The sequence below is a fragment of the Cynara cardunculus genome (genome assembly GCF_001531365.2).
Source record: "Cynara cardunculus var. scolymus isolate 2C chromosome LG 3, CcrdV1, whole genome shotgun sequence".
In the NCBI taxonomy this organism is placed as follows: Eukaryota; Viridiplantae; Streptophyta; class Magnoliopsida; order Asterales; family Asteraceae; genus Cynara; species Cynara cardunculus.
In genome coordinates this window covers 36,725,218-36,744,756 of record NC_037530.1, presented here as the reverse complement: position 1 = coordinate 36,744,756, position 19,539 = coordinate 36,725,218, and the positions used below count along the sequence as shown (strand labels likewise).

At 33.0% G+C, this 19,539-nt stretch overlaps 1 long non-coding RNA gene across 2 annotated transcripts; it reads left to right on the top strand.

The window, feature by feature from the left end:
* Window positions 1–5,137: 5,137 nt before the first annotated feature.
* LOC112510294 lies at window positions 5,138–15,146 on the top strand. Of its 2 annotated transcripts, XR_003068917.1 has the most exons (4): window positions 5,138–5,269; window positions 9,534–9,589; window positions 9,717–9,856; window positions 14,620–15,146. It is a non-coding gene; the product is annotated as an uncharacterized LOC112510294 (long non-coding RNA). The 2 variants fall into 2 exon arrangements; XR_003068916.1 differs by having other exon boundaries at window positions 9,534–9,856.
* The last annotated feature ends 4,393 nt before the right edge of the window (window positions 15,147–19,539 follow it).

Sequence of the window (19,539 nt, the reverse complement as noted above, 5' to 3'; positions counted from 1 at the left end):
TACGAGGTTTTTGATTTAAGGTTTATGTTTCAAACTTCTGATTCAAGTTTTTGCTTTTGTGTCTGTGGGTGAGTAGATGGACCAGGTGGGACCTTTTGTGTTCGTGACCCACCTTGCCCTTTTAGTTCAATGTTTTAGTTCCCTCTTCTTCTTTACACCACCCACTTCCCTTCTGTAACCACAAGAAATAGCGGTTCTAGCAACGATTTTTGTCGTCGCTAAAAGTCAATTTATCGTTATTAACGGTTATAGAGATGACATGTCGTCGCTATAGCTTCTTGTCGAACCATGCCATCGCTAAAGGCGCGTCACTGAAACTCACTTTTCTTGTAGTATGTTCATCTCAACACCAACCTCTCTTGCGTGTGCTGTGTTCTGGATTTTGTAATTTGTCTCATGATTTTGTTCCTTCTCTTCGTTTTACAGTGCTAGTAAACCCCCAAAACCATAGCTCATTCTGAGAGGTTTTTGATGAAAATGTGCATAAAATCTAAGTTTTTAAGTCAGTTCAACAACATTTGTGATTAGTTATTTGTGTGTGTGTGTGTGTTCAATAGTATTATATTAAAAAAAATTGTGATTGGCACCAATGACCAAATCCAAATTTCGAGCAAACTACAGGGACCAACAATGTAATACACTTATATCTTTTTATTACTAAAATGCCCTCCTCGGTCACTTTACAACCCATTCCCATTAGCATATTTACTTTGTATTTTCTCCTTTTCTTCCATCTTTTTCATGAACTTTTAACACTCAGGATCAAAACCTTTTAGGATCGTACAATGTCGGAAACTATGTGAAAATACACTTTTTTGTGTGTGTTTTCATGGTTTATTTTTCAACTATCTTGTATAAGCTTAGTTAATGTGCGCATTGTGATAGTATCACAATATACAAATATACTTAACAATATGTTTTAGTGTGTTTATAATACGATTTCAGTATGTTCATTATTTAGATCTTATAGTTTTAGTCTGTTTACATTGTGATTTTAATATATTCGTACAGTTTAGATGAAAACGAGAGGGATAGAGGAGATGAGAAAAGAGGGGCAGTCACATTTTACAGCGAGAAAGAATGACATATATCTATATATTTATAAATAATAATCGACTTTCCTAAAAACATAGTCGTCACCTTTTTTGTTGGAGATTTTTGGTGAGGTTTTTCGTCATAGACTGTAACTATACGACCTGTTTTTTTAGAGGTTTTTTTTATTTAATCAGTTTTAATTTTATAGAACTTTATAAAAGGTTTTGTATTTAATCAATTTTATCTATTAGTATAATTAAAATAATCATGTTTAAATAAAATTAATAATGTAAAATAAATACATAATTAAAGTGATGATATTTTCTCGATATAAATAAATATGCATTTGTATAAATTTTAATATATATATATATATATATTGATTTTTATAAATAAAAATATATAAATGATACGAAATTAAAATAATGGGATCCTAAAAAGTTTAAAAAAGTTGTAATGAAAAAACCTCAACATAAATGCATACTTAAAGGTTTATACCGTTATAATTACTATTTTTCTAATTACATATATCAACATCAATATTTATTTTTTATATTTTTAATTTATAGTTTAACATGATTCTGATATAAAAATATATATATATAACATTCTCTCTTAATAATTTGGATTTTTCTTTTCTATCTTTTAAATCTATGTGATGGTGCATATTGATTTGAAAACGATTGATGACCATTCATCCACGATTCAATGGTCCACGTGTGTTCTTGTATTCGTCTTTATCCTCCACGTGGGCTATTAATAGAGGTTTTTTTAGTGATTGAATAACGACAAAATAATCGGGTATCTATTTTCGAAGACAAATATTAAAATTTGATAAACTCATCGCATATCTCAGATCAGCATGTTAATCGATTTATGTTTCAACCGATTACTTGAGTTATTTAAATATTTAAAACTTTACATCTTAGGTACCAAATCTAATATGTAAAGTTTTAAAACACGTTACTTAAAATATGAATCAAATTAAAGTACGTTATTTTTTTCATGCAATTTGCCTATTAAAATATTCTATTTTAGTTATTTGTTCATTGAAAATTTGTTGCTCATATTATATACTCAAAAATTAAATATGAACGGTTTTATCACAACCAGTAAATTAGTGCGATATATTAGGGACATGTTTGTTGAAAATTAATTTGTCGGTTCAACAAGTTGTGAGCGCAAATATGAAAACTGATTCAAACGGCAGTATAACTACATCAAAAAATTAAGTACCCATTTCATTTTGTAAATACTGCTCGCAGATAACTCTTATTGAGACTTATTAAAAATGTTGGATATAGATAATACATCTGAATCAGGCTTCAACTTGATCCAGAAGTAATTTTCGACAATTTGACGTTGTAAAAAAATTAAGTACCCATAAAATGAAGAAGAATAAAAGGCAACAACAACCCCCCTTTTCTGAAAAGCACAAAGGGATGTGGTGAAATTTCCTATCTAGGGGTGCACAAAGATCGACCACCCCAACTTGGAATTAGGGGTGTGCAAAACTCGAAGAGTCTGAAATCTGGACTAGAACCCGAACTGAAAATAAGGTGTTTATACAAAACTTGAATACCTTGAAATCCGAAAATCCAAAACCTGACTTTTGGAGGATATTTGGGTTAGGGTTTGATTTGATTTTTGATTGCCTGATCCGTCCAAAAACTAGAAATATATATACATATATATTTTAAATATTATAAATATACTTATTTATTTAATCATTTTTTAAAATCCTAAATTATAGTTAGTCATACTCTTTTTTAGTTTTTCTAAACCTAGTATTAATTTCATCAATTCTCTCAATCTATTGAATTAATCTTTGAAATCGATTAAATATTCTTTTTTTTGCATTATAATGATACCATAACCCGACCGACCTCAACTCGAAATGCTATCAATCTGAACAAGAAGTAATTTCAAATACGAAACCCCATGGATAATGGGTTTTATCTTATTGTTAAATCCTTAATTAATATATGTACATTTAGACATTACACCAACCCTTAATTAGTAATATTCATAATTATATCACCAATTCAACCATAATTTTACTTTCCTATTTACACGAACCTTCAACTCTTTTTTTGAGTTTGTTACCCTTATTTGTATGTTCTTATTTTAATCTACTTTGTTTAAACAGAGTCGCTTAATAATATTGTAATTGAGGTACATCTTGACCAATCCAAACCCACACGTATAGTAGGTATGAGCTATGTTCAGTTGATATTTCTCAAACCGCAACTATTAGATTAGGTTATTCAAATGTTTTCAACCCGACCAACTAACCCATATACAACCTATGATGGGTCGTGTTCTATGACGTCCCTAACAATTAGAGATTATCAAAATAGGTCGGGCCCAACCTAGGACTGGCCCGACGGTCTGTAATTTATTATGATTTTTACCAAAATAAGGTATAACCGGCCAGGGACCCGTTATATATAGGTCCGATTTAAAAAAAAGTTTTTATAAATTATATATCAAACTTTTTGAAGGTTTCAAAAAGATTTTCAAGTTTTTTTTTTGTATCAAAATCTTCAAGTTCTTCTTCTAAGTTTTTCAAGTTTTTAAAAGTGTTTTAATACTAAACTCCAAAAATTGTAATTATAAAAACATGTGCAATATTTTTTATTTAAAATGTATTTAAATGACGCAATTAAAGATTTTAAAGTGTATTTCAATAAGATATCATTAAAAAAATCATGAAAGTTGATTTTTATATGTTCAAGATTATTCTTTGGAAAAAAAACTTGGGACCGATTTGGGATGGGCCTAGGACCGGACCGGTTATGGTTAAAGGAGACCGGGCCATGGGTTTATGGTCGTGACCAGTTACGAAAAGGAAATGAAGGAACCAATCCGTCTTGGGACTGGTATTTGGCTATCTCTAATACAATGTTGTCGAATTTAGGGAGGAAAAGAAAAGAAAAGAAAGAAATGGAGGAAAGAGAAATAAAGAAAAACAATTTTTTATTTGTGTTTTTGAAAGAATGAAAAATGTATCATTTAAAAATAGGGCAAATTGCATGAAAAAATAATATACTTTGACTTGATTTTTATTTTGGGTAACGTGCTTTCAAAACTTTCATATTGATACTTAATATGTAAAGTTTTAGACATTTAAGTGTATGAGTAACCGGTTGAAACATTAACCGGTTTCCATGTTGATGTATCCAACTCAGTATTATTTGCTATTTAACTCAATTTCATCTCATCACTCGTCACATCAGCATAGTAACCGGTTAATATTTCAACCGGTTACTCGAGTATTTAAATGTTTAAAACTTTATATCTTAGGTATCAAAATGGAAGTTTTAAGAGTACGTTTCGAGAATGTGAATCAAATTAAAGTATGCTATTTTTTCCATGCATTTTGCCCTTAAAAATATGTCATTCATTATAAAAAGATGAGTAGTTTTGTAATTTTAATAATGTTTTTATAGATTTTTAACTTTTTTACTTTCATTTCCTTCCTTTTTCTCCCACATTCCAAAGTTTTAAGAGGAAACTTGTTATTATTTCCTTCAAAAGTTTAAAAAACACAAACCATTTTCATCCATTTTTTTCTCGAGAAAGTTACAACTTACAACTATGACCATTGGATTTTTTCTATTAACCTGGATATCCAACTTGCTATGTGAGACGATTAATCATCAGAACGACCATCTGCTTTGTAGATAGTCTGGAGTTATCGCATTTGAACCTCCATGACCATAAAAAGATTTTTATTTCTTCTTCAATTTGAACATGAGACGTTCAAATATTTTTAATAGAGCAAAACTTAAACCAAATCTGACAACATTCCACCACTCAATTTATATGTCAAGTCGTTTTTTCCGTATCAGTAATGGGGTTCACGAAAAGGAACCCTTTCCGGTTTGGCGGTTACAAGAGATCATCCAAACGGAGGAGTTGTTTGTTTACCTTTTAATAGTTCAATTAAAAGATGTATTCTAAATTGTTAACAGATGAATCTTATTTGTCAAAAAAAAAAAAAAAAAATCTGCTTCTTAATAATTTTACTTCATAACACTTCCTTAACCTTCAACACCCTAATTTGATGGTAAACAATTATAGCATTCGATGCGGAACACTTCTGTAACAGAAAAACCTACGCCGGCGAACCGTTGTTCTCGCTCCTTTCATCGATCATCATTTTTCTTCTCATCCATGGAGCTTCGCCTTCGTCAATGACGTAAACTTCACTGCTCATCTATATCTCATTGTAAGGCTTAATTTTCGTTTTCTAGGGTTTCAATTTTAGTGACTTCAAATTGTTTATCCATAATGCACCTCCAAACATTGCTTAATTCTCTCAAGAACATTACCGTTGCTTCACCTAATACTACTATTTCGAAAGTCATAGCCACCGAGATTCGTGATATCGACCATGAATAAAGTTGAAAAACCACAAGTTCGGAAGCCACCGTCTTTGTTCACTGCCACTAACAATGCACATATGAAATCTAGATTGATATCTCTTTCTCCGTCATTGATTTTGTGAGAGAAGGATTCTAAGTTGTCGAACTCGAACTTGTCGTTGAATGCGTCGTTCTCATCGGACGCCTCTTCTGCTTCTTCATGCAGTCGAGCGTCTAGATAAGTCATAGGAGTGTGACACCTACACTGGGAAGAAGCAGTCTGTTTCTCCAATCCAGAGAGGCTTAATGCTTCGAAAATTGCGAGAATGGGGAAACTTTAGAATGTTTCAAGAGGTTTGTTAGGTTTTTGAACATGGAGACTAGCAGAATCGAAGTAACAATGATAAGACTATTGAACGCACTCTGATACATTCACATTAAAAGCTTTCTACATGCATAACTTTTATAATTTGGAGTGCGGAATGCTTTGCCCTTATTGTAAGTTTTGAGTTCTTGCAAGGAAAATTAGGTGTATGATATATTGATGTCAGCTCCTGATATAGTGGCCTCATCATTTATTACCTAGTCTGTAGGTATTTGTTCTGTGGAAGGTAATTGCATTAAAAGGTAAGTCAAATTTTGAAATATGCTCCTCTGCCTTATGCATCTAGAGTAATTAATTGAAATCCTCTCCTTTTTGTTTTGGTTCCAGTTTTCAGTTAATTAATTGTTAGATGAGTATCAATTTCTCCTAAACTACAACAAGTAGTTGTTAATTTGTCCTTCAGGCTCATAGAAGAGTCTACCAAAATAGACGCCTCTTTTGTTATGTTTCGGGAATTATTTGGTCATCATGATAGCCATTCTTAGTTGATTGTTTCTTCATATAGTTTCTAGTGTTTGTTACCTTCTACCTGGTTCTGCGACAATGGCATTTGACTTTTTTATATTTTTGAAGTATAAAAAAAGGGCATTTGTACTAGAAATGTTGTGCATACTTAAAAATAAGGCAACTTGGACCAAAAAACTCATGCATTTAGCAAGTGAGGTCTACAAGCATATTGACAAAGAACAGTGAATCTGATGTTGAGAACGATAAGGTTTATCTGTAATCCCTTGTGTAGTGGGATACTTGGTATGAGACAATCATGAAATATGCTTTAACGTCTTCTTTTCTAGTGATGAGAGTTAGAAGGATATTAAGGACACAAATAGTCTTTTATAATATTGTGATCATGTCATGAGGAATATTCTCACCCTCAAACTGAGAGTTGAGTTAGTTGAATACACGTGGGAGTTATGTACCTGTATATATCGGTATCTTGTACTTTTTTTATAGCTTCTATATAATGTATGCTTGTAAGTGATCGATCTAAATTCTCGAGGTTTTTAAGCGCTGAATTGGGATATGTTGTGATTGCTATGCTGTTATATCGGTCAGAATACAAAATATCGGTCAGGACCGATATTCGATATATCGGTTATATCGGTGATATATCKGTCCAAAATAGCGGTTAACATAATATTTCTTAGAATTATATATATAATATGCATTAATTAGAGTTTAGAAATATAGTTTCAAAATTAAAACATAACGGAGTCACTAGGCTGTGTTGAGGAACTGTTGGAGGCTGAGTTGACCAGGAAGGCAGGAACTCAGGTGGCTGCTGTTGCTGTCGATTGCTGTTGCTATAGGCTGTATAAACATTCAACGCCAACAGTTGCTGCCGGTTGCTGCTGTGACTGTAGCAACTTGGTAAGCAGAGGAGACCGAGAAGAGAAGCCAAACCGTGACTCCGTGAGAAGTCTGAAGTTGTGAGAAGTCTGAAGTCGTGATTCGTGAAGTGAACTAGGTGTCTGTGAAGTGTGAAGTCGTAAAGATGAAAAGAAAGGAAGAAGACCGTTGGAAGGCAGACTATTAATTTCAGACCTAATATTATGTTACCAAGCCCAAAAAACTAAGCCCATGAAATAACAAAAGCCCAAATAATTGAACCCTAAAAATCGATATATCGGTCCGATATATACATCAAAATATCGCTAAATATCAGGAAAAATCGGAAAATATCGTCGATAATATCGGGGACGATATTTTGCCTAGGTCCGATATCCGATATATCGCCAATATATCGCGATATTAACAGCATAGTGTGATTGTTAACCTGGAAGACAATAGCAAAAATGCATATAAAGTATGCTTGTACTCTAGAGATGTGTGGAGCTAGTAATGCCTCCATACCTTCTTTTCCATCTCTTCTACTTGCATGCATAGAGGGGTAAGTGACAAGACTCAAATGCATATCATTTTGCAAATAAGGAGATATCTTACAGCTTGCACATAATTATTATCCTATGCTTCTTCTTTCTTAGTCATTTGGATAGTAGCTGACCAAGCTACTATTGACTAAGATATTAAAAGTCAGCATTCATTTGGCTTGGGTGCATATGGTGCTTCAAAAGAGGAGAGTAGTTTCTTGGGTTAACCCCTGTGAGTTTTATTGTCATCTAGTTTTTGTTAAATATATGCCAGTCAAAGCTAAAAAAAACAAGTAATGTACCAGGAAGATCTATTGATCTACCCCCCCCCCCCTGGGGGGCTTCTATTTATACATAATGGTAAAGAGGTCGTCTATGATCATCTATCGTAGAAATGTAATAAAGAAATATTTTAATCCTAGATTCATACTCCCATCATTATGCAAGGAAGTGCTTTAACATTATATCATTCTCAACGTTTGTTATTGTCTTTGCAATTTATTCAATAACATCTAAGTGACAAGTATAATACAATCCTTAAAAGGGTGAAGGAGTTAATTAAGATAGAATATATTTATGAGAAGGAAGTAAGATCGTTGGAGAAGGACATGTGACATGTATCTTTTACACAAATGTATCTTCCCTGATCTGCGTCCACCAAACTAAGGAAAGCTCCAATATGATGGAGTGACATAAAGCCCCTTCAATATCTTGAGTTGATCAGTCACTAAGGCTAATTGGTGTTGTCATTGTTGCTGTCCTGCCAGTACAAGTGTGTCGTGCTCATACACTTATCTGTTCTTTTTAATATTGAAAATATGTTTTGTAAGGTTGGCAAATCCCTTGAACCAGCCACACAATGAGGGATAGGATTAGAATTATATGAAGAAGGTTGGAGTGGCATTGATTGAGGAGAAGGTGAGACAACACCATTCTTGAGTTGGTCTGTTCATCTCCAATGCAAGCCTAGGGGATTCACCAATTTATACTTTCTCTTTTCGTTCATTTTTTGTCAACCCAAGGTTCTCAATGGCATGAGACGTGGTATGGTGGCGAGGTCAAATCTCAAGCCTTTAGGAGTCACGGCAAGGCAACGGCATTTTTCAAGACGTGGCTATAAGGCGGCAAGTTCATATATCATATTTTAGTTATATATATACATATATGTTTTTCAAGTATTACTCAATAATATTAAACAATTTGAATTCGTATAAAAAGAAGAATAGGCATATATTGATATCATATACCATATACCATATGCCATATATATAGATAGATAGATAGATAGATGGATAGATAGAGAGAGAGAGAGAGAGAGAGAGAGAGAGAGAGCTTACAAAGCGCATTATATCAAGAGTTCATAACTACGCAAAAAGTAAAAATAAGATTAAACTTTTCAAGAAGTCAAATAACACCTTAAAAAAACTTGCGCCATAACGTGCCTGCCTTGCCTTCCACAACCGCCACGGGGTTTAACATGACAGTCTTGCACCATGGCAGCCACTAAGACATGCCTTTTAGAACCCTGAAACTGGTGTACCTCTTCATCAAGTACTACAGTTTTATTCAAAGTACTGTTTGTCACAAATCATTCTCTGAAAATCTGACATCTTGCAAGTTGGTTTTGAACCATTTTGTGGCCGGATGTAGTCTAGTTTTAGGCCTAGATTTCTTCTGACATTTTTGGATATATTATACTAACAGCTCCATCTTTTTATCTTTATTCTTTTTAAGTTGCTTCTTCTGCTGCTTTCCATGATGATAAGTATGTGTTAAAAACATTAATGTCCTTTCTATGATTTTTTGTGGAATGTCATTTCATCAGCTTTTTGCTCTAAGCATATTTTAATATTTGACCTTGACATCTTTCAGGGGATTGTTTGAGTTGCTCAGCTTATCACTGCTTCGGCTGAATGTTACTATCTTCAGTAAGAGGCATTTATTTAGGCATATCTATATTATCTTGTGTTTTGTGCAACTAAGAAATGAATTTAATCTCATGATACTACTCTTGTGGTGATATAACCTTCTTGATTTGTAATGACATGCTTGGAGAGAAGTATTTTATGAATTGGATCCCATTGCGGTCTCAAATAAATGATAACAAGATAGCCTAACTGGGGAATCTTGCCACTTCTCTTTCGTCAGAGGCGAAGCTACCAGGAATAATTCAAAATGCTGGCCATGTTTGCAAGGTATGTCATTTTCGTTTGTTATTTGTTATTCATAATCTCTACATTGCAGTCTTGTTTGGTTTATAAGTTTCTGTGCTTATTCCCAAAAGCAAAGCAACAAGTCTATATTTGTGTGCTGAGGTTGATGAAATTTTCTCCATAGCATTAAATGGCCGAATAATACGATTCTAAGATCTAGATGCTTGAACTTGAAGTCCTACGGCTTATTTAATTTAACATGGTTAGTAGGCCACCAGTGGTCATTGGTTCAATGGCTTTATGGAAGATAGACTTTTCTAGTCCCCATCCTGATAAATGTTCAATTCATTTCTGCATTTGTGGCCGGTAAATACAGAAAATGGAGGATCCACAACCCCATATTTCAATATAATACGACTTGGTATGTGGTAGCAATGAGATGGAAGAGAGATATCTAGAAGACTACAACCCCATATTTCAATAAAATGCAACTTGATATAATCAAATATTGAGTCTGATTGCTCTACATGTGGTGATGGTGAAGATAGGTGATGAGTTTGGGTCTTTTGACAAGTAGATGTGGGACTTTGTAAATGATAGACCTAAAGTAACCCATTTTCTCTTCCCACACATGGTTAGAAGAGGTCTATGATGCGTCGGTCCTACAGGTTTCATTAATGCATAGCCTTGGGAGATGCAATGGAAATAGTGGATGACAATCATAAATTTTATGTCTGAAGGGAGACGCTTTATGGATGCAAATGGCTTTGAATTAACAAGTCCTTGACGAACTAAGTTGGCAGTCAGAGTAGTCAGTTGGGACTTTCTAGGGTTGCGATGTTTAACAAACATCATCACTACTTCGATGCTATCATCAACGTACTCTAACCGTTTGCAGCAAATGACAAACCATACTTATATCACTTACAATATGATACATAATACATACATATACATACATACATACATACATACATATATTAGTAGAGAACTACAACCTGTTTTTTCCTACATGCCTTTTCACCTTGCATGCCTCTGAGGTACATACTACTAATCAGTTTCACTATCAGTGAGTTCATGGTTTTCGTGTTAAATGACTAGCAAAATCCTTTTGTGAACATATGGCAACAAAGATGCCAACACACTTTGATCAAAACATGCAATCTGAACGAATGCATAAATCTGATAACTCATAGTTGATCACAAATACTAAACTTTGTTATGCATACAATCACACTAAACTCTGCATGATTGAGATAATTGAATGTTCGAGATCTCAAATTCGAATCGACGTGGTGTGGGGCCACTTTGTCACATCTGAACCTGTAAAGTACAATGACTGGTAATTATATGTATTGGTGAAATATGAACATGCATAAAAGTTCTAAAACATGGAATTATGAACCGTAACAAATAGCATTCTCATACAACTATTCAAATACTAAAAAAGATCATCTATGTTTGTACCCTAGTTTGAATTATCTCATGTAACTGATCTAGTTCGCTTAGTTACAAATCATGATTCAATTCCTTAATCCATTTGTTGCTCCCTAATTTCTCTCCTTGTGGTTTTGCTTTGTTCCTGTTTTCAAACTAATGAGAACGGGATACGAATATATTGAGTAATGGAGGGCGGCTTTGGAAACACAATGTTTTCCATTAGTCGCTCTAAGATAGAATACATGTGGTACAATTTCAGTGTCATTCTAAGACAGAATGCATGTGGTGCAATTTCAGTTGGGAAGGGAATGCAATGGTGAGGGGGTAAAAGTTAACATTGAAGGGATATCATATGGTATCCCAAAAGCATTCTTTCAAGTATCGGGGCTCCATGATTCAAGCAGAAGGAGATGATGACATAACGCACTGCATAAAGGCATGGTGACTAAAGTTTCGAGCTGCCACAGGGTGTTGTGGGCTTGTGGCTACAAAAAGGTTCCACAAAAGTTGAAAGGAAAATTTTGCTGGGTAGCCATTAGACCAACCATGTATTAGGCCCCAAAGGAAAGTGCATGCTAGGAAGTTGGAAGTTCTAGAAAGGAGGATGCTTAGATGGACTTGTTACCGAACCTTGTTTGACATGATACCGAATGGGGCACTTATAGTAGAGTTGGGGGTTGTGTATATCACCAATAAATTGAGACAAGGATGATTGCAGTGGTTTGGACACATGTGCAGGAGACCAACGGTAGGGAGAGCAGAGAGTGTTATGGTCAAAGGGCCGAGGAAGAGGGGACGACTAAGGAGGACATGAGATGAGCAATGAGGTTGGACATGGCGGTCCTAGACATTTCCGATGACATGCCATCTGATAGGAATTATTGAAGATGCAGAAGTAGGGTAGTAGGTTTAACTTTGGGACATGTAGTTGGTATTTTTAGAATGTAGGAAGAAGAGAGAGCGAGGGAAAGACAGCAAAAATTTCGGGATTCTGTATGGATAAGATGCAATTTTTGTGGGGAAATTGATCAAAATAGCCAATCTTCCTAATCAAATTCATCTTTTAGCCTTTTTGGATCTGAATTCCCATTTTAGCTAGTGTTTACGAGCATTAGGCATTTGCGTAAAGCCTATTATCATATTAAAAAAAAATCTTTATGCAAATTTGCATAAAGATATTTTTTAATCTGAAAAACAAGTTTATGCAAACATTTGCATAAACTTTGGTTAAAAAAAGAATTTAATTAAAAAAATAACTTAAAAATGGATTTGGTTGAGAAAATTGATTATTCTGGTTTTTGTGCCTTTTCCTCTTATTTTGTTGTGGCTTATTCTATGTTATTCTTGATTATCCTTTTTGTCCTTTGTCCATTGTCTTTTTCCTTTCGCTCACACTTTTTACATAAAAACGACGACTTTATTCTTTGAAGCAGAGGTCTAGAGTCTAGACTATGTATATCCTAACCCTTTCTATTTGTCCTTGTCCATGTCATTTCCATTTTGCTCAGATTCTTGCATACATCATGATTCTATCCTTTGAGGTAGAGGTCAAGATTGTATATTTTGGTTTTGTTTAGTTTGATTATAGATATAGAGATAGGAAGAGGATCAAATGAGAATAACGTCAACTTACGAGAACATGATAACGCCTTTATCTCATGTGATGCTAAAAATCACATGCGATTATAGAAAGGTCAAACCTCCGAGGCCGTTGGGGAAAGCGTACGTGCCCCTAGGTTTACCGTTCTTAGATAACATGTAATTTTTAGTATAACATCATATTGATATAGCGTTTTTTTATAAGAAACATAAAAAAATTGATAACTATGAGAATCAATAATAATATATCGTTTTTTAAAGTGATGCAAGAAATACAAGTAAATACAGTATTGTCTTAAGTGATTGTTTTTTATATATATTTTTATATTATATTGTCAAACAATAATATAGTCCTACATGTATTGTTTCATATGCATTTATTTCAAACTGAAACCTCCAAAATCAAATACAGTTGCATAAGCCGGTGAAACTGCTTATGCCTTCCTTCACCATTAAGAAATAATATTTTATTGTGATTTTATCTATCACTTTTATCGAGTATAATTTTATATTTTATGATTCTAAAGTTTAATTTGAATGTACATTTGGTAGACATTAAGTGGCTTAACAAATGATTACTTATCTAAATGTTTATCAAGTCATATTACCTTAGACCAAAAATCTTATTCGATAAGAGCGAAGGTAAGGACCGAGAGTCTTACCCGGTAAGTGATACCGATGACTCTTACAACGATAACACTTACCGGGCAAATTGTTACATATAATGTTGTTTTGGTGGACTGAAATCTTACCCGATAAGTAAATGATAGCATCGAATTTTATCAGTAAACGTTTACTGGTTAAGTGTGTATGTAACGATTCTTAAGTCATTTGCATATAGACGTATTAATTATTATCGTCATATACTTTTTTGTCTTTATGAAAATTGATAGTTCTTTTCTATATTTAAAGAATCTAAAATTTTCATTTTATTCCCATATTTAGGTTTTTGTTTATAAAGACTTGTATTATAAGGGCTCAACTTATATCAATATTAAGTACAAAATCTTTCAATTTCTTAAATATTCTAATTTTGCTTGTTTGAAAAAGAATAAGAATTGAGTTTTTAATTAAAAATAGTAGAACTATTAAACACCAAGAAAAATTTAAACTCTAACCTCACATTAAAAAACATATCTGTTTATTTATAATACATAATTATTTTTTATAATTTATAAATATTATTTATTCTTAAAATAATTTATCTAATGGTATGTTTTTAAATTTAAAGAATTTCTTTATTGATAGATATCACCTTAAATTGCCAATATGATGTTTTTCAAATTTTTGATAATGTAATTTTATTTTATTAAAATAGCTAAAGTATAAACTTAATATAAACATTAGTTAATATATTAAATAATTTATCAATGTATGTATATATATATATATATATATATATATATACACACACGTGTGAGTATTTATATAAAAATTCAATATAGTACTAATAGTTAGAAAATAGAGGCCAATATTCTGATCTACAAACGTAGAGGGTGATACTGGTGGGTTCCATCTTTTTTAACGCTTTTAGTGGTGGGTTGGAACTATGCTTTCCAAATATAAGGTTAATTAATAAATAAAAGAATAGAATATTTGACGCTTGTGATTTTTCCCACATATAATAAGGTCAATGAAATGTTATTATAAGAAATTGATGCCGATGTTTGTGATTTTTCAATTACCTGGGGTGTGATGAGGATCATTTACTTGGTTTCAGACATGTCAATGTGCCGGTTTCTTTAACCAGGTTAGTTTCATTTCAGGGATTAGGTGAAATGAAGAAAAAAACTCGTAAATTCTAATATAAAGCAGAAGATGCGAGGGATGACCGACTTAAATGTCAAAGTCAAAGATGCCGATGCCTCCACATTGTAGGACTGATCGAGATTTATATTATAGACGTTTCCCCACTTTCCTTCTTTCTTTTTTTCTTTTTGCTAAAAAAGTCTCCTTGAAAACGAGTTGACTACCAATCCAATCCAATCCAATCCAATCCCCTTGTTCTATTCTTGTAAGTGGGAAATCCTAGTCCTGCTTTGTGGTAATTACGTAGATCAACCATTCCATTCCATTCCATTCCAGGTATTGGAGATTTTGAATTATTCAGCTTTGCGGTGGTCAATTGAAAAATGGATGATGTGAAGTGTGAAAGCAGTTAAGGCAAGCCAACCAATAGATGAGGGGTCTTGTTGTAGGCGAGAAGATGAGACACGGATCTTCGGTAATAAAAACGAACCCAAACGACCCCATTGGTTGGTTACAAGTCCTTTTCATTGGAATCACTACTACAATCGTCGTTCTTTCTAATTATTTAATCTCAAAGATGACCCATCCTTTTATCTTTCAGTCTTTGTTATCTAGCTGTTTATGTAGGTGTGTATTTAACAATAAAAAATGTGCAGAGGAGATATGATAAGATGCCCATATCTTAATGGATGAAAACTCGTTGTCCCAAATTCTTACCACTCGTTTGTCTGTCACACACTCGTTGTCCCAAATTCTGATGTGACTTAATGTCATTAGTAAAACACGGATTAAAAGATGGATTTTACTATTATATATGATCACATTCAATGATTGTTAACGTGCCTTGGATGCAAATATTGTTTCAAAGCTTATCTTGTTTATGTTCCATAACCTAAACTTTGTTTTTTTTCCTTTCATGCTTTCTAGCCAACCTTTAAGTTCTCTATTCATTTAAAATGTTTATTTATCACTCTTTTTGTTGCTTAGCCTGGTAAGCACTTGTGGGTAGAAGTATCACACTCTCGTTTACTTTATCAGGTAAAATTCTAGTCCATCAACACAACAGTGTACCCAACAATTTTCTCGGTAAGTGCTTACAGGGTAAGAGTCGTCATCCTCATTTACCAAGTAAGGTTTTCGGTTCTTGCCATTTTCATTCGGTAAGGTAAGTGACCCGGTAAGTGCTTACTAGGTAAGCGTTCGATTAACAACCACTACGATCTTTATTTTTTGTTGTTATTAAAATAGAGTATCATTAGATTAAAATCAAATATAACTAGGCATGGGAATGGGGCGAGGACCTCAATCCCCATCCCGTCCCCGATCCCTCATCTATGTCCATATCCCCGTCCCGTCCCCGTCTGGAAATATGATCATATTCTCATCCCTAGCGGGAAACGGAGATTTTTTCCGTTTATGTAAAACTATTTTAAATCAAATATATGAGACATCACATATGTTTAAATTTCACAAATTTCCAATAAAATTGAAATCAAAAGGAGTTATTAATTTAATACAAAAAAATCACAATATCATATGATAATTAATAAGCTACATAAAAGAAATTCAATTTGATAAAGAAAAAACTTAGGTGGCGTTTGTTTTTTAAGAGGTGCTGAAGTCTGAAGTCTGAATTCACGATTTTTAAGAGGTGGTGCTGAAGTCTGAAATCTGAAATCTGAATCAATCAGACTGTTTGTTTTTTGTGTCTGAAATCTGAAGTTTGAAGATGAGAGATCGAGAGTTGATATGGATTGACAGTTGACAGTTGACAGAGTTGAGAGATGAGAGATCGAGACATAAGAGTTGATCCAGAGAAATCGAGCGTAAATAGATCAGAGTAGATAGGCGACGATTTGAAATAAGAGGTAATAAGAGGTTTCTCAACCACTTAAATTTTCAGACCTAATAAGAGTTTTTAAGCTCTTAATTGAAAAAAAAAACACACTGAATCCTCTTATGTCTGACCGATTCAGACTTAAGAGGACATTAAGAGTTTTTTTATTAAAAACAAACAGCCCCTTAATGTCAAATGTACCAAAACCATATCGAGTAATATCTAAAACATATCGAGTAATTGTATTTTGACTTGACATCCAAAATATTACATACTGACATTTAACAAATAACAATTTTAGATTATAAATTTAGTTAGGAAATAAGAAATTATGTATTACCGATTTAGTTCAAATAAATAATTTATATCTAATCTATTATTAATATATAACGGGTATGAGACAGGGCAAAGAGTGTGATACTCGTCCCTATTCCTATTCCTATCCCTATCCTCATTCCAGGTTTGAAACAAACAGGGATTCCCATCCTTAAACTAGAGAATCCCCAAGACGGATGGACTGGATTCTCCAAGGGTCCGAGCCAATTCCTATGCTTAAATATAACTTTTTGGAATACATTATTTTTCTTTTTTTCAAAAGAAAAAAAAAGGTAATTAAACAACTTTTGGCGTTTTGGTATTATAGGTTGATTCATTCAACCCCCTGATGTTTTTATTATTACCATCTTAACCCCTGCTTTTCATATTCAAAAATTTAATGTAAAGAAAATAACAGTAATTTATCATACATAATGATATGCATGTTAAATCAATATTTGTTAGGGTAATGGATTTTGGAATCCTTGCAATCTAAAACTACTTAAATATGCTTATATTTCATCAGTCATTACCATTTAGTTTTATTCATTCCTGAAAATATTCTGAGAACTGGGGTAGTTTCTATATTTATGTATAACTTTGTGGACCGTTCTTGCAATTATCCCATATCTATGGATTTAAATGCACCCAAACAAGAAATGGTCCTGAAGCATAAGCTGATAAATGTTTTGAAGCATGTGTTTGGGATGACCATCTTTTTTTAATCATTCATTTTAGTTTTTTAATGTCCACAAAAATACAAAATTGCTGTATGCTTTCAGACACAGTAGTATTTGAATATCACAATTTGTTAGAAAATAGTATTTTAATCTTGAGAGAAGTTTTTAAAGAAGATACTATCAACCATTGCTTGATTGATTCTGGTATGAGAAAAACTATATGCATGTTCTCGTTTCTTAAAATTGGCAATAGAAAAAGTAAACAGGTTATTTGTTATATGTATGTACACACACATACATATTGTAACTTAATCATTTAAAAACTCTAAAATTTGTAAGATCCATAAGAACTTCTACCTTAAGGTTTTGTTTCACATAATTTTTTTACATCCATGTATAATATTCAATGTATTAATTAAGATATATTTGATTCGTAATGTGTTTGGTTCACAATGTGAAATTTTTTACGTATATATATACACATACTGTTAAAATGTAAGCTAGTCATGGTAGTCAAGTTTTGGGTTTATATCTGATGGCCAGTTACTGTTGACAGTTATATAACTGTCAACCCTTATAGGTGTGTCGTTTGTGAAGGGTTGCATCCCTTGGTATCCTGCAGTCTATGTGAATATATATATTGGACAATACCCACTGTATAATGTAGTTGTTGTGTTAACAAGAAGTTGTCTATCACAAGAAACTCCTATTTTTTTGTATGTGCATAAACTTCAGAAACCTTTCTGCAGTTTATTTTTTTATCATTTCAAACCTCCTACTTATATTTGATGTTCTTCTGTTTGACTCCAACACATACACACACATAATTATATATAGTTAATTAATTTCTTTCCTTGTAATTTATCATATATTTTGTATATTAATGTGTAGTTATAATTTAATTTTCATATTTCTCGACCAAAATAGTTCGTGATGATTAAATGAGAAACAAGCAGGAAAAGGATTATGTCTTTAAATTTTCATATTATTTTAGAATGACAACACAATGTTTATTAGAACAAATTAGATGTAGAAGATTACTGTAGTTATAAGTTTATATTTTATTTATATGTTTTGATGTTTAGCAATATTATTTGTAATTCAAAATGTAGATCTTTTCTATCAGTTATCCATTACCAATTTTGTTACATGTTATCTCAATGTGTAGGGTATGGATATAGATAAGATTTTCAATTACCCGTTTTTTGCTATCTACTATTTTAAATGGATAGGATAATGAATAGTTGTTACCCTACCCGTTGTCAACCTTAATGCTCTTCTTTAGAACCTGTAGTTTTAGCAATCCTAATTGGTCGGGTCATGTATTCGTCCAATCATTATTCAGTATATGATGTCAGTAAGTAAAAGAATCACTCATATTCAAATGAATACGTAACATTAACCACTCATATTTAAATGAATATGTAATATTGCATTAGTGGTTGGATCTTGGATTTGGTCGAGTCTTACATTTGTTAGACACGTATAATCAAATATGCATTTATGTAACCCTTTCTATAAGAGCTCTTTTCGAGAGATATTTTCCAATGGTATGAGATCCGAGGGTCCACAACATATAGGAACTAGACACACACTTTCGCATCCATTCTAAGGGGTAGCATTGACTAGATAAAAACGACATATTTTATTAATTAAGAGATTTAAGGATATTTCATATATTTCAGAGGACCTCATCAATATAACTTGAGAACGAGCTTGGATAAGAGGCTCGTGAGTAAAAAGGAACTCTGGCTCATTTTGTCAATGTTGATATCCAAGTCCAAGCATGTCTATTAAAAATGTTTTGTAAAATTTAATTTAATAAAATTAATGGATTGAAAGATCCGAAAAATCGTACATAAATATCAATTAAAAAGGAAATATTTCGTAAGAACGGAGGATCGTTGCTCAGGATACACTACAAAAATGCAGACTATCAGCGACGGAAAAATCCCTCGCAAATCCGTCGCTGAAAGTCAATCCGTCGCTGATCCGTCGCTGATACTCCGTCGATCAATTAGTCGTAGGTAATGCTATCAGCGACGGATCAGCGACGGATATCAGCGACGGATTTGCGAGGGAAATTTCCCTCGCTGATTTGCGAG